Below are 10,469 nucleotides of genomic sequence, written 5' to 3' on the forward strand. Positions count from 1 at the left end.
GAGGCTTGAGATGGAAAATTGGGAGGCATGATATAGCAAGTGGTAGGTATCGCGGCATAGCAATAGAGTGAACAACTAGCAAGCAAAGATAGAAGTGATTTCGAGGGTATGGTCATCTTGCCTGCAAAGTTCTCAGAGTTGTCGAAAGCTTGATCCTCGTTAGCGTACTCAACAGGTTCCTCGATCACGTACTCGTCTCCCGGCTCTACCCAAAGCAAGAACACAAGAAAAAGGACCAACAATCAATCACGGTGCAATGCACAAGCAACATGATGCAAAAACATGGCATGATATGCGAGACGTGACATGCAATGCCTATGCGTGCTCTGGAAGGAAAAGATTTATCAAGGCATCAACTTGGCAAACCAAGTGTGCCGCTAGAAAGATGAGATGATTTCGGTCGAAATCGATATAAAGATCACCAGAAACGGAGGCACGGTTTGCAAATGGCAAGCAAAACAAGAATGGCACAATTCTCCGATTAAAAGCATGATGCCATCTAGAATGCAACAAGAAACTAAGCTACTTACTCCAACATATCAACAAGGCATGTGGCAGTTATTTACTCAAGATGCTTCACAAAACATGAACACTGAGCTACGGCTAAATCACACAAGAGCAGGTTCAAACAAGCATGGCAAAAGTTCAAAAGATATCAGCTTCACAGACTTTGTGAAAATACTAACATGCCAGAAAATAACATCAGGAAGCCATGTTTAGAGCAAGCAAACAACATGCTATAGGAACATATCATAGCGGAAAAAGGCATGGAATGATTCTACCAAATGCATAGAACAGAAATCCCTTACTGAACATGAGCGAAAAAGGCAAAGAAGATATGATGGAACCCATGAAAACATAGCAAGTTTTATTAACAGTTTCAGACTTAGCAGAAAATAGAGCATGGCATAAACAGAATTATGAAGGCATCTTTGCAAGCTCAAATCACTCACCACAAGGCATTGCATGACAAGATAAGCATACTAACAGCAAGAAGACATGTTCATGAAGCTAACCATGGCAAGAGCAAGTTCATATAACGCAAGTATCAATAGCAACAACCATGGAAAAATTGTAACATGTAAACAATCTGCCAGGAACATTTTATAGCAAAAGTAGAGCAAGATTCAGACATGCGAGTGCGCACCATAATTGCAAACAGGGGCATGGATGGATAGAGCATAACCATATATCCAAAACATCCTTACTTAAGATACTCAAAACAAGCATGGATCTCACTGTAGCATCAAGTTTACATGGCATCACAATAACAGCAGGAAAATGACTTAGCAAAATTCTAAGTCCCTGAAAACAGCAACATCACGAAGGCTACTTTGCATGCTTGTGCTAGTCACCACATAGATCAAAAAAATACATGGCAAGCACCTCTGTAAATATGGCATGGCATAGATCAAAACACATGTAGACCTCATGCCCATATGAAGCACACATCAAATGTGGAAAAAATGACAAATCACCCTAAACTGATAAGCAGCAGCAGTAAACTATTTATAGCACTCTTGCATCAATTATGTGAGCACCCAGATGAACACAAACAATCATGTCACAATGGAATGAAATGAAGAGCATCTCCCAATGAACATTTTGATATATCGTGCACATTAAACGCAGCTACGGTCATGTAGTTATGATGCAATGAACACGGGAATACAACGTTGCAGAAAAGGGGACTTGGTGGAAATTTAGACCTCCAGATCTAGGGTTCTTCTTGGCGCACGAACCGAGGTCCACCGAACTTGCGACGGAGAAGAGGAAGACGGTGGCCGGAGAGCTCGAGGAAGGTCCGGCGAGGCACGAGGTCGCCGGATCTAGCCTCGGGGCCGTCGGATCCGCGAGGAGGGGCGGCGCCGGAGTCGAGAGGCAGAGCTCACTGGTGCGGTCGCAGACAGGCGGCGGCCGGCGACGAAGTCTGGCGCTAGCGTGGCGGAAGACGGGGCGGCGGGCGGCGACGAAGGACGGCAGCAGCGCGGGTCGTGCGAGGCAGCGGGCGCGCGGGGTCGGGCGCTAACCCGGGCGTCGAAGGCACGGGTCGTGCGACGCGAGCGGCTCTGTTGCCGGCGGGGAGCTCCTGCGAGCCGGCGAAGTCGGCATGTGGCAGCTGGCGAGGGTTGCGGCGGAGGCGCGACGGCAAGGAGACGGGGCGAGCGGGCGGCGCGCGGGCCTGGAGGGCCGGCCGCGGGCTCTTCGGGAAGCGGCCAGTGGCGGCGGCAGCAGGATGCGTGGCGCCCTCTGGTTGGCCACGGGCGGTGGGGGGGGTTCGTCCGGCTCGGGCCGGACGTGTCCGGCGGCAGCGGAGGGTGGAGCTAGGGTTTCGGGACCCGAATTTTGAGGGGGTGCACCTATTTACGGCTAGGAGGAGGTAGGAGTGTCCAAATGGAGTGTAGTTTTCGCCCACACGATCGTGATCCGACAACGGAGGACATGGGAGTGATTTAGCTGGGTTATTGGGCCGTTTTGGAGGGGTGTTGGGCTGCAACACACAAGAGGCCTTTCTGTTTACCCGGTTAACCGTTGGAGTATCAAACGGACTCCAAATTGCACGAAATTTGACAGGCGGTCTACCGGTGGTGTACCAAGGCCACATGGCACATCTCGGTCCATTCCGAGAATGTTTAACACCCGCTCACGAAAAGAGACAAACGGGGTAAGCCGGTGCACGTAGGAGTGTCGGATTGCAAAACGGACAACGGGGAAAATGCTCGGATGCAAGAGACGAACACGTATGCAAATGAGATGCACATGATGACATGATATGGATTGCATGAAATGAACAAAATGCAAAACAAAGACAAAACCCAACCACGAAGGGAAATCTCATAACTTAAAGCCGAAAATGGCAGAGTCAGAGTTACAAATATGGCAAGTTACATCCGGGGTGTTACAACACTCCACCACTATGAAAGGATCTCATCCCGAGATCTAAGACTGAAAGAACTCCGGATATTCGGAACGGTGGTGGTCCTCGCGTTCCCATGTGGCTTCTCGGTCAGAATGGTGTGACCACTTCACTTTTAGGGATTTGATAGACTTGTTGCGAGTCTTGCGCTCGGTTTCTTCAAGAATAGCAATAGGATGCTCATGATAAGACATGTCTTCTTGGAGATCAATCTCTTCGAAGTTGATGGTGCGCTCAGGTGTCTTGAAGAACTTGCGAAGTTGTGCCACGTGAAACACATCGTGCACGTTTGGGAAGTTGGACGGAAGCTCAAGTTGATAGGCGAGATCGCCTCTTTTGCCAATGATCTTGAAAGGACCCACGTATCTAGGGGCAAGCTTCCCTTTGATACCAAAACGACGATTGCCTTTCATTGGAGAGACGCGGAGGTAGACATGGTCTTCGATTTCGAAAGCCAAGTCACGGTGCTTGCTATCATAGTAACTCTTCTAGCGCGATTGCGCGGCTTTGAGATTTTCATGGATGACTTTACACATTTCTTCAGCCTCTGTGATCAAGGCATTACTAAGAAGTTGGGGTTCACCAGTCTCTGACCAATTAAGAGGAGTACGACACTTTCTGCCATAGAGAATCTTGAATGGGGCCTTGCCCGAACTCGCTTGGAAACTGTTGTTGTAGGATAAGTCGGCATATGGAAGACAATCTTCCCACTTCATACCAAAGGAAATGACACAAGCCCTGAGCATATCTTCAAGGATTTGATTGAATCGCTCGACTTGGCCACAACTTTGAGGATGGAAGGCTATGCTGAAGCGAATGTTGGTGCCCATGGCCTTCTGGAAGGAGTCCCAGAACTTAGAAGTGAAGATGCTTCCACGATCTGAAGATATCAATTGTGAAATGCCATGCAAGGAGACAATCCTGGAGGTGCATAGCTCTACCAGCTGAGCTGTTGTGATAGATTCTTTGATTGGAAGGAAATGAGCCACTTCAGTAAGCTTGTCAATGACAATGAAGATAGCATCATTTCCATGCTTGGACTTGGGAAATCCAGTTACGAAGTCTATCTCAATATGATCAAACTTCCATTCTGGAATAGCAAGAGGTTGGAGGAGACCAGCTAGGCGTTGGTGTTCTGCTTTCACCCTTCTGCAGACATCACATTCATTTACGAATTGAGCAATTTCTCGCTTCATTCGAGTCCACCAATACGAATGCTTGAGGTCATGGTACATCTTCATACTACCAGGATGAATGGATAGAAGGGAATTGTGTGCCTCGTTCATAATGACTTTCCATAGATCACCTTTAGGAAGCACAATTTGATCCTCGAAGAATAGAGTGTCTTTGTCATCAAGGCGATAGCACTTGTATTTGGGTTGGCTCTTGGCAATCCCATTTTTCACCTTCTTCACCATGGCATCAAGAAGTTGTGCCTCATGAATTTGATGTTCCAAAGTAGGAGAGACCTGGAGGTTGGCAAGAAAGCATTGAGGAACAACTTGGAGATTCAGTTTGCGGAAAGCTTCACAAAGGTCCGGTTGGAAGGGCTTGAGAATTAAGCTATTGCAGTAAGCCTTCCTGCTCAAAGCATCTACAATGACATTGGCCTTGCCTGTAGTATATTCAATACTCGGACTGTATTCTTGAATCATTTTGACTCAACGAGTTCGCCTGAGGTTGAGGTTGGGTTGAGTGAAGATGTACTTGAGGATCTTGTGATCAATGAAGATGTCCACTTTCCTTCCCAACAAGAGATGTCTCCACGTTAATAGAGGATGGATAACTGCCACCAACTCGAGGTCATGAGTGAGGTAGTTCTTTTTGTTGGGCTTCAACTAGCGAGAGGTATAAGCCACGACTTTCTTCTCTTGCATTAACACAGCACCGAGACCTTGGAGGGAGGCATCACAGAAACCTTCAAAAGGCTTGGATTCACCAGGAGGAGTCAAGACATGAGCTGTGACTAACTTCTCTTTGAGGGCATTGAAAGCAACGTCACACTCAGGAGTCCAGATATACTTGACGTGCTTCTGGAAGAGGTTGGAAAGAGGCTTTGCAATCTTAGAGAAATTCTCAACGAATCTTCGACAATAGCTTGCAAGCCCAAGAAAACAGCGGATCTGCTTGACATTCTGAGGCGGTTCCCAATTCACAATTGCAGACACCTTATCAGGATTAACTGCGATGCCCTTGGCGGAGATGATACGACCAAGGTAGAGAACCTCATCAAGCCAAAACTCACACTTGGAAAACTTCGCATAGAATTTATGCTCTTTGAGTTTGTCGAGTACCAACCTCAAATGCTTGGCATGATCCTCCTTATTCTTGGAAAACACCAAAATATCATCAAGATACACCAAGGCGAAATCATCTGTGTAAGGGCTGAAGATGAATTTCATCATGCGAGAGAACGTTGGAGGGGCATTGACAAGGCCGAAAGACATGACAGTATATTCATAAGAACCATAGCTTGTCCTGAATGTTGTCTTGGGAATATCCTGTTCACGAATGTGAATCTGATGATAACCCATACGGAGGTCAAGCTTGGAGAATACTTGGGCACCTTTAAGTTGCTCGAAAAGCTCATTGATGTTGGGAAGTGAGTACTTGTTCTTTATTGTTTTCTTGTTCAATGGACGGTAGTCGATGCAGAGTCGTTCCGTTCCATCCTTCTTGTTGACAAAAAGAACACCATAACCCCATGGAGAAGAACTCAGTCTGATCAGACCCATACACTCTTGTTCATCGAGTTGTTTCTTCAACTCCTTCAGCTCTTCTGGTCCAAGCTTGTAAGGATGTTTGCAAACAGGTTCCATGCCAGGCTCAAGATCGATAATGAATTCAACTGGCAGGTGAGGAGGCATTCCTGGAAGCTCTTCTGGAAAGACGTCTTGATATTCACAAATGACTGGAATCTGAGAGATGGCATTCAACTCGCCCTTCTCATTGAGAGAAAACAGTCGAACGGTATCATCCCGAGCGGCATAGATGATCACATCCTCAGATGAATGTGTCAATTGAATCTTCCTACCAGCACAATCAAGCTGAGCCTTGTGCTTAGAAAGCCAGTCCATGCCAAGAATTAGATCAATATCTGAATCACCAAGAACAATAGGAGAAGATAGAAATTTATAGTCGCCCATCTTGATAACGGAATTCCGAATGAATACTCGAGAAGTCATTTGTTTAGCCGGAGAAACAATAGACAAAGGTCTCGGAAATACTTGACTAACCAAATCATGCATAGCCACAAAAAGGTGTTGAAATGAAAGAATGCGATGCACCAATATCAAATAAGACTTTTGCAGGAATATCATTAACAGGAAGGTTACCCATGATCACTTCTGAAGAGTCCTATGCCTGAGCTGCGTTCATCATGTTGACCTTAGCATGCTTGGTATTATGCTTGACCACTGCATTGCTGGCAGATCTCACAGGAGGAGGAGGCGGAAGGCGCCGTTGTTTGAAGCACTTCTCTGCATAGTGCCCTTTCTGCTGACACTTGTTGCAAGTAACCTCTGAGAGCGGATGATGATCAGGAGCACTTGACCTTGGAGTATGAGACTGAGCTTTGTTCTGATAGCCTGGGTTGGGTGGGTGGGAAGATCCACTGCCACCTTTGCTCTTCTGCTGGTAGGGCTAACAAAACAGACAAGGAGGTGGCAAACAGAACTTCTGTTGCTTAGCTGCCACTTGTGATGAAGAAGAAGATTGAACTGTGTCCCTGACTCTCTTCTTAGATGCCTCGCACTTGAGCTGAGCAGCTTCCTGCTTTAGTGCCATGTTGTAGAATTCATCATACTTAGTCGACTCAAGAAGCACGAGAGCTAATTGCAGATCTTCTCTGAGGCCACCTCTGAATTGATAAATCATGCTCTTTTCATCAGGGACGTCTTGTTTAGCGAAGCGAGCGAGTTTCTGAAACTAGATATTGTATTGATACACGGACATGCTGCCTTGCTTGAGATTGCGGAACTCCTCACGCTTACTCTCAGCAACACTTTGTGGAATGTGATGAGCTTTGAAGTCTCCACGGAAATCATCCCAGGTAATCACACGACCTCCTCTGGAATCTCTGTATTGTTGATACCACTCAGCAGCTTGGTCTTTGAGTTGAAACGAAGCAAACTTGACAAAGACCTTAGGCCTGACATTGCTACACTCAAAATGTTTGCAGATATCCACGAGCCAGTCGTCGGCGTCTGTGGCCTCGACACAGTTGTTGAAGGACTTAGGCTGGTTTGCGAGGAACTAGTTGAGGATAGCAAACTGAGGCTGATTGTTGCCTTGGTCTTGATTTCCTTGGTTGCCTTGCCCTTGGTTGCTGATAAGCGCATTTCATATACATTATTTGATGCTCAAATATACCATTAATTGAGATATATCCATCAGTTCTTGCTACGAATTGTTGAATATTTGAATGATAATCATAAAAGAGAATGTTGACTAGTGAATTGTTTATTTTACAGAAAAGTGTGCAAAGGCACTATAAACTTCAAGATTCGATCGATTGCCAAATGCAATGAGACTTGGGGCTGGAACGAGAGAACGAGGGACCTGAGCGAGAAGAAAAGAAGTATCCAGGGTCAAGGTAATGTTGGAGGATCATCTTGAGAAGAAAGAAAGGAAGCAGGAGGGCCAAAGTGAAAAAAATGGCAGATCATAGGAGGAGGTCAAAATCCCTAGACGCCCTGATTCCCAAAATCGGGCCTGGCATATCTCCATCTCTCTCCCCCAATCCCCTTATTCTCCACCCTCCGGCCGCCATCGCGGCCAGGCCGTCGTGGCGGCGTGCCAACCATCCATCCACCACTCCATCACCCACTCCATCTCCACCACCTGCCGCTGCCAGCGTCGCATCACCACCTCGAACCATCGCGCCATCCATCAACATCTCCATCTTCCTCCGCCTCCTTCTCCACCTCCGGCCACCACCACGACCAGGCCGGCGTGGTGGTGCACCTCCCATCCATCAGCGCCGCAAGTCACCACCATCTCCGTTCGTCTCCACCAGCGCCATCCTCCCAGCCAGCCAGCAGCATCGTCCATCATTCTCTGCCGCCGCCGCGCTACTCCATCAACCTCTGCTGCTCCCTCTCCTTGACGCCCAGCTGCCGCTCCTTCTTCCCAAACCTTGCCGCTGATCATTCTTCTCTTCTCCATCTACTGCAGCTTCCTCTGCTTCCCTTGCTCTGCTTCTTCCTTTTCCTCAATGCAGCTCCACCTTCTCCCAATTCCTCTCACATCTTTGCTGCTGCTTCCTCAAATCCTGCTGCTGCTCCTTTCTCCTTAATTCCCTCCATCTCTGAACCAAAACTATTGTTCTTCTCTAAAGTCTGAACCGTCTAGTGCTATTGTTGCTGTTTCACAAACCCGAGCTTCTCTCCCTCTATCACTCTTTTGTAATTTCTGAAAATTGTAATGTACACTTTGAGTATTGTTCGGTATACATGATTTGTTCCTCCTCTATGTTTTAGTTACTACAGTGTATGTGAAATTGTGAGTGGTTGAGCTGCTCATTGTCGAGTCAGACTTGTACTGTCATATATATGTTTTGAGTCATACGTATCTTTGTGATTGTGGTTAATTCTAGTAACCGTGGTGTTGCATATTCGTGATTGTGGTTAATTCTCTAAATTTCTGTAAACATTGAGCAGTGTATGTGTTGTAATGTTCAGATCAAACTAGTTCTTGGAATTGCTATTTGTTCACTATTGTACTTGTAAGGTATAGTTCATGTTATGTGTGATCAGTGCTAGCTTTGTCCCTGTGACATCTATGTTTGTGATATGAATCATCTATCTCCTGTCATATAACTCTGTTCTTTCCATGTATCTTATAATTGCTAGTTTTGTATACATAAATGTGATCTTGTCTTGTTAATCCCATTTGTTTAGGATGTTTGCCTGCAGTTTCTATTTTCTCAAATAAAAAATTAATACCAAAAAGACCGAGTAAAATCTGAATCTCCCTGTGCTCTTTGCATTTTCTTTGTCGTCGACTTTGGTTAGTTTAGGTCTATATTTCCTCGCAATCATCATCTGAATTATGTCACCTAGCCTTAGCCGAGCATCGTTGCTGTCGCCTAGTCCCTGTGGAGAACACGACACTCGTAGTTTGGGCGTAAAACCCCACTGTACTCACAATAGATCAATTTGGCGACGTTGCCGGGGACTAGCGTCAAGCGATTATGTTGGCTATAGACTAGGCTTATTATAGTTCCGTGTTTAATTCGTCGTGTATTTCATTATCTGTGTTTCTTTTATATTTTTTCCTTGATATTGCTTCGGCTTATTAGGATACTAACCTTCTGACTAGTGTTTTACTGTTTATGAGTGTGCGTAGGAAATCTGAACTAACTGCAAGTTGTTCTATAGTTACACTTGGTTAAGATGGCATTGCTTCGTGATCTTTGGATGCCCAAAAGTCAATCTTATATCACAGGACTGGTTTGGCCAACTATTGAAGTAGAGAACTACGAGCTGAAACCTAGTCTTTTTGCTTTGGTTCAATAATGTCAGTTTGGAGGACGGCCTACTGAGGATCCCTATGAGCACTTACACCGAGTCATGGAGTATTCAGATACAGTCAAGTACCACAGAGTTCCTCAAGACACAATCATGTGCAGGTTGTTCACATTCTCTCTCTGTGATGATGCTCGTGCTTGGTACCAATCCTTGCCATCAAGGTCATACAATTGGATTGAGATATCACAAGCATTCTTGGATAAATATTTCCCACTACACAAGAAGTCCGCGATTCGAGATGATATCTTCAACTTTGTTCAGTGTGAAGGTGAGAGTTTGTATGATGCTTGGGAGAGGTACAAAGCCTTGTTCAGGAGATGTCCTAATCATGGGCTCGAGAGATGGTTAGAGCTGCAGATATTCTATAGAGGATTGACTTTGGACACTCGTGCTTACATTGACATGGCAGCGGGTGGAGCTATTACAAATAAGACACTTGATGATGCTTTTCTGTTGATTGAGAGCATAGCTTTCCACCAACTTCAGTGGTACAATAAGAAGCCCATGTCTGATTCATTAGTTTGCTTGCAACAAATCACTATTCCTCAGCCATCAATTCTTACACAGAAGCCTGAACCTCTATCTCAGTGTGACAAGATTGAGTTTACATGGATTATCTTTGATGATGATGACGCCATTCTAGTTGACACACACGCTACAGATCATATGGATACTAGTGTTGGAGATTCGGTTTTGCATTGTGATGATTCTTCCATGGATGAGCCTGAGTTGCAGTTAGTTGCTTTTGATATTGAGGAGTCACCTTCGGTTAATATAGATCATGTGCTGCCTGAACCAGACATGGAGAAGTTCACCTTTGATGATGTTAGCCACATCGATTCTTCAACGCTTGAGCCTGAGATGGAAATCTTCATTGTTGATTATGATGAGGTCACTTCAGATGTCAAGGAGCAAAGCTCTACTATTTCACCTGTCGATACGAGCCAGGTGGAAGTTTCTACTACCATGCCTTCCATGGTATCTTCAGTTGAGGTAGTCATAAAACTTCTCCAAGGCCATCT

At 45.7% G+C, this 10,469-nt stretch overlaps 1 non-coding gene across 1 annotated transcript; it reads right to left on the reverse strand.

Moving 5' to 3' along the window:
* Positions 1 to 9,678: 9,678 nt before the first annotated feature.
* Positions 9,679 to 9,782, reverse strand: LOC123063821 (small nucleolar RNA R71). Its single transcript, XR_006430577.1, has one exon. It is a non-coding gene; the product is annotated as a small nucleolar RNA R71 (small nucleolar RNA).
* Between the last annotated feature and the right edge of the window lie 687 nt (positions 9,783 to 10,469).

This window comes from Triticum aestivum, chromosome 3A (genome assembly GCF_018294505.1).
Source record: "Triticum aestivum cultivar Chinese Spring chromosome 3A, IWGSC CS RefSeq v2.1, whole genome shotgun sequence".
Classification (NCBI taxonomy): domain Eukaryota; kingdom Viridiplantae; phylum Streptophyta; class Magnoliopsida; order Poales; family Poaceae; genus Triticum; species Triticum aestivum.